The following is a 15,949-nucleotide window of genomic DNA, read 5'->3' on the forward strand; positions in this document are numbered from 1 at the left end:
AAAGAGGAAAATGCCTGTAGTGATTGTTTTCGTGCAGTAAGGTGCCCCTTCCTGCACAAAAACAATGTCGCCATAACGCAGGCATCCTTGCACCATATTGCAAGGGTGCCTGCGCCGGTGCATAGCAGCTGTTTGTGCACCAGCGCAGGGGAGAGCACAGGAATGCGACATATCATTATAAATAGGTCGCATTCCTGTGCTCTGAAAGTGCCGCAGTGTGGCGCAGCCAAAGGGTTTGCGGTGCCGCGCTGCGGCACTTTCTTGTAAATCTGCCTTCTTGAGTTCCGTGCACGAAGTAGCCCTCAGTGAAATACCCATGTTAAGATTAAATTGAAAGGAAAGAAAATCACCCGGATATGGTATTAATATGTAATGATCATTCACGTTAGTCGCGCTTTTGCAGCCATTCCTGCTAGCAACCACTACATGGATATATGTGTGGCCACAGACGCATGTCTAATGTTACTGCATCTATGACTGACACGATCAAGATTGGATTATACAGCCATCTCAGCAGCACTGATGCTATTTCTCTCTCATATTTCCATAGAGTACACAAGCAGGAGTGACCATTCCTACCAACATATACATTTCAGCCTAAAAATAGCCAAACACAAAGCAAACCTGACAATAGAAGGAAGCATCCACACAATTGACCTAAAACGCCTAAAATGGTCAAATGAAACGATAGAAACAATCCAGACTAAATTAAAGAGGATGATAGCGGTTAGCGAATTCGAGGCCCCAAAAAAAATCCAAGCTTGGGTAAAATTCACTTCGGATCTTACAACATTAATACCGAGTAAACAACATCAGATTCAAAATCAAAAAATCCAAAATGAAATTAAACAAAAATCAGCAGCTGGGCTAAGAGCCTTGAAATACAAACTCAAAAAAGCTATTAGGAGGCTAAAAACAGTATCCCTCGACCAAGTAGCCTGGGACAATGCACGTCATCTGAGGAAAACCTATAAAAAACAGTTATGAGAAGAAAAGAGAACCATCAATGACAAATTTTGGGCTGAATTACTTTGTAGTGCTAAGAAAACCAACTCGAACACATTTTGGGAAATAACAAATAAACTGCACAGGCCGCTAAACATGCTATCATCAAACATACAAGAACACAAGTGGGCTAAATTTCTAACTACAAAGTTCACAGAAATCGTAATTCCTGACATGCCAGTATTGAACACCCAGGAACTAGCTGAGGAAAAAAGCATATCGGAAATCATCACACAAGGGGTCAGCGACACAAGCAACTCAGGAGAGGTCAGTATGAGTCATATATTAGTAAAAAAGGTCTCCGGCGCTAAGCCAATGGAGGTAAAAATCAAATCGCAGGGTAAAAATGGCACCAGTTCACCAAATGCAAAGACAAACCAGTCCTCCATGTCAGCTGATGGAGTGATACGCATAATTAAGAAAGGTAGAGGAGATGGTGCTCCAGGACCTAATGGCATCCCACAAGCCATTTTTAAGAATGACCCATCCTTTTGGAGCAAGCTTTTACTCAAGCTATTTAAAGAAATAGAGCTCCTAAACTGCATCCCACCTAATTGGCAAGGCTCGATACTGACACCTATTTTTAAAGGAGGAAATAGAACAAATCCATCTAACTACAGGCTAATCGCCCTTTTGGATGTCGAAGCCAAATATCATGCCTCACTTATTTTGGAAGACCTGAAGGAATGGTCAGACAATCTCAATCTCATTCCAGTTAATCAAACAGGCTTCAGGCAAGGTATAGGGATGATATTGAACATCTTAGCTCTATCACTAATAGCAAACAAATGCAAGCAGAGGAAACAACAACTTCACCTCTGCTTTATAGACCTAAAGGCAGCATTCGATAGTGTAGACCGTCACCTCCTTTGGAAAAAACTGCGAGCCTGGAACAACCCCGAAAGGTTGCTACAAGGTATACTGCAATTCTACTCTAATACATGGATTAGAATCAAGATAGGAGATGTCACCAGACTATCAAGAAAGTTGATTACGACTAAAAGCCTCAAACAAGGTTGCGTATTGGCCCCACACCTTTTTAATTTGTTCATGTCCGATCTTGCACAGAGGCTAGATTGCATTAATTCCCACCGCTGAAAATTGGTGAGCTAGTACTCACACATCTCTCGTACGCCGATGATGTGGTGTTAATGAGTCTAACTCGGATCGGTCTTCAAAGAGTTTTAAATGAAATGTCAGACTATATCTCATCTAACAAATTCGAAAGAAACATATCAAAAACCATACCAATGTTGAGAGGCAAACACTGGAGAAGCAAGCTGAACATCTGGCTCAATGGCAACCACTTAGAGGAAGTAAAAAGCTATACATACTTGGGATTTTATATACGCAATTTGCAAAATCATTTAGAGCAAAAAATGTACATGACAGAGAGAACCAGTGCTCTCACATTTACATTCAGTCAACTGGCAAAAAAGCTGAATGGTCCATCATATAAACCACTGATAGCGGTGATGGCGGCGAAAATCCTTCCAACGATAACATACGCCAGTACCGTGTTTCATGGCAAAGACTCAGAGCTTTTAAACCAACTAATAGTCTCTACTTATAAAAAGGTTTTTCAGTTACAACGGTCAGCTTCTCCGGCACAGGTTCGTCTTGAATTCGGTCTCACAAATGAAATTATAGGGAGAATGTACACCACAGTAAAGCTTGGGTATCGGCTGAAACTGAACGCGGCCACCTCCCCAATTAACAAAGCCCTTTGGACCGAAGTAGATGAGGACAGAAAATCACCTTATAATCAATATCTTTATAAATCCTTGTCAATAACCTGTACACCGACCTATGGAACCAAAACCTGCCATACCAGTCCTTCAAACAAGCAATAAATAAAGCAGCAAAAAATCATTCATTACAGTTAGATAAAAATATCTTCAGGTTATGGTCGCATGCTTGGATGGTGAATAATAATTACAAGTTACTTGCACCAGCCCCTTATTTGAATACGACATTCTCAATTTATCTGAAAAAACAATTAATGGCAATACGTTTCGGAAAGTTACCGTCAACAGCGGATCAGCCTACCTGGGTGCACACAGTGTCTAAAGCATGTCGACTCTGCGGTTACCACAAAGAGGACTTTATCCATATAGTCTGTATATGCAACAAACTCTACAATGCACGAACCACCGTAATCAGACAAATTTTTAACGCTATAGGCATCAGGTCCTGTAGAGCTGCAATAATCGCGTGCCTAAATCCATCGGACCCACAACTGAACTGTAAATTGATTAAATTCCTTAAAGTCTTTGACCAGGCCCTTAAAACTGATTTTTTTTTAAAACAACACCGAAGGTGGTAACGTTTGAAAAAAAAAAAAGGAAAAAGAAAATCAAGTTTGCTAACAGGGTTGGAACACTGGCAGTGCAAATGGACAAGAGTTCGACTAATAATTGTTAACAATGTATGATATTTTATGAGTTTCTTATTGATTTAAAGTGAATCTTTTTAATTGTCTTTTTAAATGTCTTTCATATTGTTAAGGTTTTAATTCACCAAACAATACAAAATTTACTTACTGTGAGAAGTTGGCCTGATATATGTTGTCCCCTAGTTATAGGGGGCACCCTGTATCAGTCCAAACAACCCCTTATTGGTTATAGGTTAAAGACAACCTTTATTGAAAGCTATCCTAGTGGTAGCTAAGGAGAGCAGCCTTCAGGCTAAGTCTTGAAGGAATGTAAAGCAGCTTGTTTTACCAGTCTATAATCTCTTGAGTCACTAAATGAAAGATATCCCCACCAGGTATATAAATAAATTATATGTATTTACTACTAAACACACCCTCCTAGTCTCTTTATGAGACTACAGGTCAAAACATATAAGTTACACTTCAATAATCACAGTAAAATAGCACAAATACACGTCAGGCCCTAGGGGCGAGCCAAACCATATACTAAAATAGTGGTATAAGAACCACGACTTAACTAGAAACACGACCTAGAGCCTGTAGAATTGCTGGGACCTCAAGGAATCACCCAAGGTAGTGACACAGCGGACCCACGGGGGCCGTGTGCAGTGTGTGAACACAGCCGCGAGCTCCCGTTAGCTTCTATGGGGAAAGTCGCGGTTAGATTTTTAAAGATTAGGGACACTTAGAAATGAGTCAGGACCAAACCCTTTTGGACTTACCGGAGTACTTGTGTTACCTCACCCAGGAAAGCCGGGTGCATAGATGTCTTTTGGTGTTGGGTCGCGTCGTCGATTTCAATGGGAGCTGGTGAAGAAGTGCTGCTGCCGTGAGGATTCCATGTGTCCGAAGAGATCCATGCCTGGATCGAAGTTGAGAAGAACCTGAAAGCAGAGGGGACAGAGTCTGGGTCACTGGCCAGTGACCAGGAAGGCGATGAGGAAAAGGCCCACCGATGTCGAGTGATTTCAGGTGAAAGAGTTGAAGCTTGACTCTTCAGCCACGAGGACCAGGAGGCATCGAGGACAACCAGGAGCTGGATTTGAGCTGTCCCACAAAGGATGTTGAGTGATCTAGTGTCGGTGCCCGGATTGGACACAACAAGCCTTGGCAACAGCAATCCATGCAGAAACGAGAAGATTGCTTTGGTGGAGACCAGCAAGGTCTGTGGGACTCACCACTTGGTTGGGAGTCAGGGCACGTCTGGAGCAACCAGGAAAGCCCAAGGAAATGTAAAGTTACCCCCACAGGGACCCACCAGTCAACCGACCATGGATTGCAAAGGGACCTCAAGACGAAACACAAAATGGCAGCCCACGGGTCACTCAGAATGACCAGGCCAACAATCCTCAGTGGATTCATTGCTCGAGGTGGGGGCTAAAAGTCAGCCCAAGCACAACTTCAAGAGATGTCGAGAAGTCAATGCACTTGCAGAAATGCACGGTGACCAGGAGTTCCGGTTCTACGCTACTCACAAGGGTGCGGGTCTCAGCTTTGCAGGGGACTTGGGTCAGCCTCTGAGATGTCTGGAAATCCTCTTCCTGGGCTGCAAATACTTCGGAATCCGGTGTGAGCTTCGATGATGCAGACCGGCAAATTGCTTTGTTGGTGCCTGCCAAGCAGGGGAGTCACTCCTTTAACCCAAGGGAGATTTCTTCAGTCCTCTGATCTTGAGCAGAGCATCGAAGGTCCAGGATTCAGCTTCAGAGTTTTATCCAGGGTAATCTAAAATCCTAAGGACAGGGGTCCCATACTTATACTAAGGAAGGGGGTTGGACATACTCTGGGGACCCACCTATGGGAGGGTTTGGAAAGAGGGGTGGCTACATCCATTTCCTTTGTCCAGTTTCACACCAGAGCAGGGGCTGGAAGCCCCTGAACCAGTATGAGCTGGACTATGCACAGGGACACCAAATGTGCCCCCAGTGCAGGACTTCAAAGCACTCAGAGAGTGCTCCCACCCAGCCCTCAATACACAGAAGCCTGTCTGGGAGGTGGTTAGACAGGAAACCTATTGTCCAGGCCTCCCCTGCCGGAGTTTCGGTCAGCAACAGGAGGCCAGACCCATGTCTGTGGCTGCAGCATCCATTTTGTGATGCCAGGGCACTATTAAGTTTTTACCGGGTATACCAGTGCTGTCATGTCTCTGCCTCTAGAAGGGTGGGATCATACTCCCACATCAGTTACTGGTGTGGGGGTATGATTCCAAGGTGTTCGACACAAACACAACATGTTTCCGTGCAGCCAGTAGAAAGTTAGCATTTACCGTTTGGTTATAATGCACTTAAGAGTATATGGTCAGGCTGCACTACAAACAGCATCAGAGAAGGGTCTCCGAACTCTGCAGAGGGGCTCTACTCATGCAGGGGCACCCTCTCACATAAGAACCAAGCATTCTGCCTTCAGGATTGATAAGGCCTGCCATAAGAGTGACTTATAGGTTTATATGTGTGTATATATATATTCACTGAAAAAAACATAGGTTTCAGGCACGTTATAGTTAGGAATTAGCATTTAAAAAACCTTAGAAATTCACTGAAAAAACCATAGTTTTCAGGGGCGTTATAGTTAGCTGGACTTTTCACTCGTGCGAAATCATTGAAATTCCCCCGTTATAGTTAGTTCAGCTAACTATAACTCGCGTGCCCGCAATGCACTGCTGATGGCGTCACATATTACATCACTCATTACATGGTCAGTGACATCACTCATGACATCACTCATGACATCACTGATGACATCTCAAATGACATCACTGATGACATCATCCAGTGAATGTGTGTTTTTCTGAAAATTACATATGTTTTATATATGTATATCTCAAGGTCGATGGAAGAATAAATGGGTATATAAGTGTCTTCCTATAAATGAATCCTCGTATAGAGAAGAAGGGTGAAACTAAAGACAAAGAGTTGAATCTCCCTCAAACAAGTGTGCTTCTTCTAAATAATTTGAAACTAGTGCTTTTCTGTTTGGTGCAGATGTCCTCATATTCCTCTGCATCAGAATCAGCGGGAAACGCGCTCAGGTACATTTGGTTTGCTGAGCTGTCTATTAGCCTGGGAAATGGTGGGAACACACCATATTAATTTTAAAGAGGAGAGGAGACGCGCAGCTTACCTCTCCGAGCCTGTGCCCTGGGGACCTCATACCCCAGGGCATACTTTTAAAATAGGTGGGTGCCTCATTGCCCACCCTGGGTACCCACAAACAACATGTGGGGGACCACAGGGAGAGCCACAGGACCTCCACAGCCCTAGCCAGCTCACCACATGGTGCAGGAGCCGGCATTGCTCCCGCCGGAAGAAAGCAGCTATTTATGCCGCTCCCTCCCAGGTGGGAGCAATATTTTGTTCAGTTTCCCTGCCCGCACTGAAACATAATACAAATCTGCTCCCAGCCAACAGGAGCATCTTTAAAGCTCCCACCCACTGGGAGCAGACTTTCTGTTTGCTCCCGTTTGGCAGGAGATTTAAGAATGCTACTGCTAGACGGTAGCAAACACAAGTTTCCCCTTTCCATGCCGGTGTGGGCAGGGAAACCACTGTGTCCCGGGGTGGGCTCTCCGGGACACAGCAGGTGAGCCAGCCATGGAGGAGGGGTGCCTGAGGTCTTTAAATGCTCAGGGAGGGAGGTGTTGCTCCCTCCCATTTTTTTTAAGTGCCTGCCCAAGGGGATTGAGTCTCCAGGACCTTTTTAATGCTTGAGGGGCTGTGCAGCCTCTCTCCCCTTTTCAAACACATTGGGGCCTGAGGAATGAGATCCTGGGGCCAAATTCTGTGAGGGGAAGCTGCGCGCCCCCTCCCTTTAATAAAGATATTGGGGCCCACCAGTCCAATTAAAGCTCAGGGTGGGGAGCCGCACACCCTCACCCCCCATAAATGATCTAACCCCCCCTGTGGGATGAGGTCCCCAGGATCCAAAATGGGCAAGGGGAGGGGTGCCCTATGCACACCCTCCTCCCCAAATACATAAAAAATAGACCAACAGGATCGTAGCAAAAAACGTTGATGTTTATTTATTTATTTGTTTGTTTGTTTTGGGATTTTAGCCCAGGGAAGGTCCATCTGAATCTTCCCACTGCATCCTCGCCTCGGTGGGGCAGGATATATATATATATATATATATATATATATATATATATATATATATATATATATATATATATATATATCAATCTCCTCTCACAAACAGCAAGGGAAAGCGGTTTATGGCCAGTACACGGAGTCGTCATCCCTTGCTGTTTGTGAGAGGAGATTACTCTATTGTCTGGACCGTGCTTGGGTGCTCCAATTTTTGACGACGCACCCGCTGTTTTGGTAGTGCGGCGGTTGTACCGAAGCAAGGAGAAGAGATATATATATACGTGTGTATATATGTATATGTGTGTATATATGTATATGTGTGTATATATAAATAAATTCACTTAAAAAACCATAGGTTTCACACATGTTATAGTTAGCTGGACATTTCACTCGTGAAAAACCATTGAAATTCCCCCGTTATAGTTAGTGCAGGCAACTATAACTCACGCGACCGCAATCCTCTGCTGATGACGTCAGATATTACATCACTGTATTTAGACACTTATTTACCCATGTCTTATTCCATTAAATTTTAGCTATACATATATTAGAAATATTTTTTTTTCAGAAAGACACATATGTCATTAGTGATGTAATATCTGACGTCATCAGCAGAGGATTGCGGTCGCGTGAGTTATAGTTGTGAGTTATAGTTTCCTGCACTAACTATAACGGGGGAATTTCAATGGTTTTTCATGAGTGAAATGTCCAGCTAACTATAACATGTGTGAAACCTATGGTTTTTTAAGTGAATTTGCAAGGTTTTTTAAATGCTAATTCCTAACTTTAACGTGTGTGAAACCTATGGTTTTTTCAGTGAATTTGTACGTTTTTTTAAATGCTAAGTTATGTATTTTATTTTTTTTAAAGATTTTTCACCGTGCGCGTACCGTTACGCAGTTCGCAGAATTTTTCCGTTTCTACCGTACGCGCACGCTACGCGTACTCCGCGATTTTTTGCAAAAAAATTAAAGGACATTTTGGCCCTTGGGGGTCCTTCTGGGACCCCCTGACAAAGGCTAGGGGGTCAGGAACTGTCCACCCTGCCCCCTTTTCACGTTCTCCACCTTTGTTTTTCACCCCCTCAGACTGCGAGAGACAAAATGGCAGCCGACACTTCCTGGTTTCGACCGATTCGAATGTTTACTAAGATCTAACAACCAATCAGAATCGCGCTCGTGCACGGTGCGCGCTTATAGATATATATATGGTTTTAAATGCTATTTTCTCAGGAAATACTAAACAGATTTACACCAGACCTGCAAAAGGCACATCCCTGACCTGAGGACTACCTCTCTGCCAAATTTCAAGTAATTCTGTTCAGCCGTTCGGGCTGTAGCTTGGACTAAAGGTCCTATGGAAAAATGCATGGGGAAAACGCGTTTTGGGACCCCCCCTTTTTCTCAGCCCCCGCTTGACGAATCCCCCCGAGACTTTCAGGGAAGGAGCGGAGCGGAGCGCCTCACCTATTTTGAAAATATCGCGAGGATTCGTCAATCGGCGCCAAAGTTATTCCAAATAGAATGTTGCGGATTTCCTATGGAAACACGATCCTAACTATAACTATCTACTGGCGACCGCCAGTAGATAATATAGTGATATAGGTAACCTATATCACAGTAAGGGGTGCATGCATCACCTTACCCAGGCTGCAGTAGTAGTCCTGTGGTGTCATTTTGGGTGGCTTTCCAGGGGTGGCATAATACATGCTTCAGCCCCTGGTTGGCCTCTGGGGTACCTATGCCCTGGGTACATAGTATACCATATACTGGGGACTTATAAGGGCACCTCAGATCCAATCTGAACTGCACCTAAGGTACATGGAATCTTGTTAGAGAGGAAGCAGCTAGGCTGGGGCCCTGATTAGCAGGGTCCCAGCCAGACTAAAGTCGAAAAACAGTGAAACACCAGCAAATAGTGGGGGTAAACATGTGAAGCAGATCCTACTCCCCTACACTTACTTACTGCATCTATGATACGGGATGATATGCTAACAACAATGAATTAATACCAGGAAGCCTACATATTAAGCATTCTACTAGTCACATAGCTGATGATTTTTTTAACTTTTCTGTGTGATTCACAAAACAGCGTGGTAGACTATATTCTGCAGTATCCAGGTTGGAACTGTGCAAAAGTACATTTGATCTTTAATTTGTTTTCCATTTTTTGTTGCATTCTATGTTTAGTGTTTCCCGAGATCTTTTGACTTTCATTTAAAGGAACTCTTAGACAACTCTCTTCATTCGTTGGTCTGTCAGAGTGTCATTCAAATATTTGTTCCATCCATCCACCACAGCATACAGTATGGAGCACTGGGTTAGCCTATTCCTCTCTGTGAGTTACAGAATTCTGCTTTTGAACAATGTCCACAGTTGGGACCCAACCATTCCCTGCATGGCAAGGGACTTTTCAATATGGGTGAACATGGATCTTGTTTGTGCGCCAGGATTTAGGCCTACAAAGCGGTACAAAAGGGGGTGGTGATGGACGGAGCGTCAGAACCAATCAAACACTCACACCCAGTCAACAGATCTGGGTTTGATCCATCACCGTTCTTTAGCCCACTCTGCCACCCCAGTTCAGACATGGCCATATGCAAATCAGTCTGACCCTGTGCCTCATGGGAACAGTCCAGCCCGAACTGCCAAGCCATGCCTTCCCTGGACTGAAAACAAGCTTCCTAGGACCGGTTTCTGGCATTTCAGCCGTCTTCAGCCAGGCTTGCTTGAATCCAGTGGCAAAGTGAGCAAGGGACTCACGTCTGAGCATACCCTGCCAACTTATGGCGAACAAAGCGGTACAAAAGGGGGTGGTGATGGACGGAGCGTCAGAACCAATCAAACACTCACACCCAGTCAACAGATCTGGGTTTGATCCATCACCGTTCTTTAGCCCACTCTGCCACCCCAGTTCAGACATGGCCATATGCAAATCAGTCTGACCCTGTGCCTCATGGGAACAGTCCAGCCCGAACTGCCAAGCCATGCCTTCCCTGGACTGAAAACAAGCTTCCTAGGACCGGTTTCTGGCATTTCAGCCGTCTTCAGCCAGGCTTGCTTGAATCCAGTGGCAAAGTGAGCAAGGGACTCACGTCTGAGCATACCCTGCCAACTTATGGCGAACAAAGCGGTACAAAAGGGGGTGGTGATGGACGGAGCGTCAGAACCAATCAAACACTCACACCCAGTCAACAGATCTGGGTTTGATCCATCACCGTTCTTTAGCCCACTCTGCCACCCCAGTTCAGACATGGCCATATGCAAATCAGTCTGACCCTGTGCCTCATGGGAACAGTCCAGCCCGAACTGCCAAGCCATGCCTTCCCTGGACTGAAAACAAGCTTCCTAGGACCGGTTTCTGGCATTTCAGCCATCTTCAGCCAGGCTTGCTTGAATCCAGTGGCAAAGTGAGCAAGGGACTCACGTCTGAGCATACCCTGCCAACTTATGGCGAACAAAGCGGTACAAAAGGGGGTGGTGATGGACGGAGCGTCAGAACCAATCAAACACTCACACCCAGTCAACAGATCTGGGTTTGATCCATCACCGTTCTTTAGCCCACTCTGCCACCCCAGTTCAGACATGGCCATATGCAAATCAGTCTGACCCTGTGCCTCATGGGAACAGTCCAGCCCGAACTGCCAAGCCATGCCTTCCCTGGACTGAAAACAAGCTTCCTAGGACCGGTTTCTGGCATTTCAGCCGTCTTCAGCCAGGCTTGCTTGAATCCAGTGGCAAAGTGAGCAAGGGACTCACGTCTGAGCATACCCTGCCAACTTATGGCGAACAAAGCGGTACAAAAGGGGGTGGTGATGGACGGAGCGTCAGAACCAATCAAACACTCACACCCAGTCAACAGATCTGGGTTTGATCCATCACCGTTCTTTAGCCCACTCTGCCACCCCAGTTCAGACATGGCCATATGCAAATCAGTCTGACCCTGTGCCTCATGGGAACAGTCCAGCCCGAACTGCCCAGCCATGCCTTCCCTGGACTGAAAACAAGCTTCCTAGGACCGGTTTCTGGCATTTCAGCCGTCTTCAGCCAGGCTTGCTTGAATCCAGTGGCAAAGTGAGCAAGGGACTCACGTCTGAGCATACCCTGCCAACTTATGGCGAACAAAGCGGTACAAAAGGGGGTGGTGATGGACGGAGCGTCAGAACCAATCAAACACTCACACCCAGTCAACAGATCTGGGTTTGATCCATCACCGTTCTTTAGCCCACTCTGCCACCCCAGTTCAGACATGGCCATATGCAAATCAGTCTGACCCTGTGCCTCATGGGAACAGTCCAGCCTGAACTGCCAAGCCATGCCTTCCCTGGACTGAAAACAAGCTTCCTAGGACCGGTTTCTGGCATTTCAGCCATCTTCAGCCAGGCTTGCTTGAATCCAGTGGCAAAGTGAGCAAGGGACTCACGTCTGAGCATACCCTGCCAACTTATGGCGAACAAAGCGGTACAAAAGGGGGTGGTGATGGACGGAGCGTCAGAACCAATCAAACACTCACACCCAGTCAACAGATCTGGGTTTGATCCATCACCGTTCTTTAGCCCACTCTGCCACCCCAGTTCAGACATGGCCATATGCAAATCAGTCTGACCCTGTGCCTCATGGGAACAGTCCAGCCCGAACTGCCAAGCCATGCCTTCCCTGGACTGAAAACAAGCTTCCTAGGACCGGTTTCTGGCATTTCAGCCGTCTTCAGCCAGGCTTGCTTGAATCCAGTGGCAAAGTGAGCAAGGGACTCACGTCTGAGCATACCCTGCCAACTTATGGCGAACAAAGCGGTACAAAAGGGGGTGGTGATGGACGGAGCGTCAGAACCAATCAAACACTCACACCCAGTCAACAGATCTGGGTTTGATCCATCACCGTTCTTTAGCCCACTCTGCCACCCCAGTTCAGACATGGCCATATGCAAATCAGTCTGACCCTGTGCCTCATGGGAACAGTCCAGCCCGAACTGCCAAGCCATGCCTTCCCTGGACTGAAAACAAGCTTCCTAGGACCGGTTTCTGGCATTTCAGCCGTCTTCAGCCAGGCTTGCTTGAATCCAGTGGCAAAGTGAGCAAGGGACTCACGTCTGAGCATACCCTGCCAACTTATGGCGAACAAAGCGGTACAAAAGGGGGTGGTGATGGACGGAGTATCAGAACCAATCAAACACTCACCCCCAGTCAACAGATCTGGGTTTGATCCATCACCGTTCTTTAGCCCACTCTGCCACCCCAGTTCAGACATGGCCATATGCAAATCAGTCTGACCCTGTGCCTCATGGGAACAGTCCAGCCCGAACTGCCAAGCCATGCCTTCCCTGGACTGAAAACAAGCTTCCTAGGACCGGTTTCTGGCATTTCAGCCGTCTTCAGCCAGGCTTGCTTGAATCCAGTGGCAAAGTGAGCAAGGGACTCACGTCTGAGCATACCCTGCCAACTTGTCCCTTCCTCACCAGACGTGAGTCCCTTGCTCACTTTGCCACTGGATTCAAGCAAGCCTGGCTGAAGACGGCAGGGAAGGCATGGCTTGGCAGTTCGGGCTGGACTGTTCCCATGAGGCACAGGGTCAGACTGATTTGCATATGGCCATGTCTGAACTGGGGTGGCAGAGTGGGCTAAAGAACGGTGATGGATCAAACCCAGATCTGTTGACTGGGTGTGAGTGTTTGATTGGTTCTGACGCTCCGTCCATCACCACCCCCTTTTGTACCGCTTTGTTCGCCATAAGTTGGCAGGGTATGCTCAGACGTGAGTCCCTTGCTCACTTTGCCACTGGATTCAAGCAAGCCTGGCTGAAGACGGCTGAAATGCCAGAAACCGGTCCTAGGAAGCTTGTTTCCGGTCCAGGGAAGGCATGGCTTGGCAGTTCGGGCCGGACTGTTCCCATGAGGCACAGGGTCAGACTGATTTGCATATGGCCATGTCTGAACTGGGGTGGCAGAGTGGGCTAAAGAACGGTGATGGATCAAACCCAGATCTGTTGACTGGGGGTGAGTGTTTGATTGGTTCTGATACTCCGTCCATCACCACCCCCTTTTGTACCGCTTTGTTCGCCATAAGTTGGCAGGGTATGCTCAGACGTGAGTCCCTTGCTCACTTTGCCACTGGATTCAAGCAAGCCTGGCTGAAGACGGCTGAAATGCCAGAAACCGGTCCTAGGAAGCTTGTTTCCGGTCCAGGGAAGGCATGGCTTGGCAGTTCGGGCCGGACTGTTCCCATGAGGCACAGGGTCAGACTGATTTGCATATGGCCATGTCTGAACTGGGGTGGCAGAGTGGGCTAAAGAACGGTGATGGATCAAACCCAGATCTGTTGACTGGGGGTGAGTGTTTGATTGGTTCTGATACTCCGTCCATCACCACCCCCTTTTGTACCGCTTTGTTCGCCATAAGTTGGCAGGGTATGCTCAGACGTGAGTCCCTTGCTCTTTTTGCCACTGGATTCAAGCAAGCCTGGCTGAAGACGGCTGAAATGCCAGAAACCGGTCCTAGGAAGCTTGTTTCCGGTCCAGGGAAGGCATGGCTTGGCAGTTCGGGCCGGACTGTTCCCATGAGGCACAGGGTCAGACTGATTTGCATATGGCCATGTCTGAACTGGGGTGGCAGAGTGGGCTAAAGAACGGTGATGGATCAAACCCAGATCTGTTGACTGGGGGTGAGTGTTTGATTGGTTCTGATACTCCGTCCATCACCACCCCCTTTTGTAAGGATTTAGGCCTGTCTTACAGATTGCAGTCTTGTTAGACCGGGAGGGGCACACAGCGCATTACCCTAATAGTGGTAAAGGTTTCCCACCCTTACCCAGATTTATTTAGCAGAAGCACAGTGGTTGCCGCATAACATTTTTTGATATTGATCAGTAAAGTGATTATGCCTTTTTGAGTGTGTCACTGGAGTGAGGCCTTTCAGCTTACTCGTGTAAAGTTCCACTGCTGTGTATCTAGCTCACCCTTGTCCTACATCACATTAATATGTGGCCTGTGCAGCGTGTGTGTGTGTGTTGAAGTGTGTGCTGTAATGTATGTGTGCCTGTGTATAATACTCTACATTGAGGCCTGTGGGTTCCATATGGGATGTGCAGATGAAGAAGTCACCCCAGACAGATTTGTGGATGGTCTCCATGCCTATGATTCTAAAAAAGGTCACTGGGGCCTGGCCACATCTAAGAAGGAGATGCGGCTGATAAGGGAATCATAAAGAATATGGTGGGGAGCCTTGTGACCTTTTAATAGACACAAATCAATAAGGCCGCCATCCATGTGTGGTTTTTGAATCACTACTGTAGCATCCTGCCCATGAATACACCACACACGGAGAGTAGTTATACATGTTTTCATTCTTCCGAGTGTAACAAGAACTCAACATTCTAAACTTGCATTCACTTCATTACCCTCTAACACTTATATCACAGGTCTACAGACTCCATCAGGAGGCAAAAGAGTTCTGTCTTTCTTTATTTACACAAAACTACATCTCCCCCTTTGTTAAATAAAAAGTTACACCTTTCTACAATAAAAACATTAATTGATTACTACATAAATAATTACTAATACATATGCATTTATAACTCTTGAATGAGCATTTTTGGGGTGTGGATCGTACGTCCTGACCAGGTCATTGGAAACCAGGAGCTTGTAGCCGAAGTGTCAATGATCTGCATAGGTGAGGTGAAAACAACAGCAGTTGCAAGATCAGTAATGTGTGGGCGTGAACTCAGTCTATGCAGTTACATCGATGTTTAGTGATTGATGAGCCACATGTCTGAAGTGCGAAGAATCTCTTGTAAGGAACTTTTTAGGACATTGGGCAGTCCCCATGTGTCCTTCGGTGGTCATGATAGTAAAGGGCACACTCTCGAAAGGAGCATCAGAATTTCATTTTTGAGGTTGTCGAACTAGGACTCGATCGCCTCTCTTAAAAAGTATATCTTTCACATTCCGTTGCTTATCAGCATAGATTTTCATTTTCTGTTTGCGACCAGAATCTTCTGTGGAAATGTCTTTCTCAGTCTTTGATCTGAGGTCGGTCCATTGAGGTAACTTGGTCGTCATGGCTCTCTCAAAAATTAAGGTTGCAGGGCTTTACCCTGTAGTTGAGTGAGGGGTAGATAGGTAAGCTCAAAGAGTGCTAGTCAAAGCAACCTTGATGTCAAGCTTCTGTAATGCAGCACGCTGCACAGCTTTCTTTAGAGTAATCATGAATTGTTCTACAAGGCCATTCTGATACTTTACATTGAGATGGTTGAGAAAGTCTCTGAACTCTCGACTAGCGAAGGGCGGGCTATTGTCAGATTTCAAGATCACAGTAACACCTAATATTCGAAAGATGTCATCTAATCTTTCAATAATCTTTTCATGAGCAATGAATAGAAGATTTTCTACCAATGAACAATGGGAGCATTCATCAACAATGACCAATAGATTAT

The sequence above is a fragment of the Triturus cristatus genome, chromosome 2_1 (genome assembly GCF_964204655.1).
Source record: "Triturus cristatus chromosome 2_1, aTriCri1.1, whole genome shotgun sequence".
NCBI lineage: Eukaryota > Metazoa > Chordata > Amphibia > Caudata > Salamandridae > Triturus > Triturus cristatus.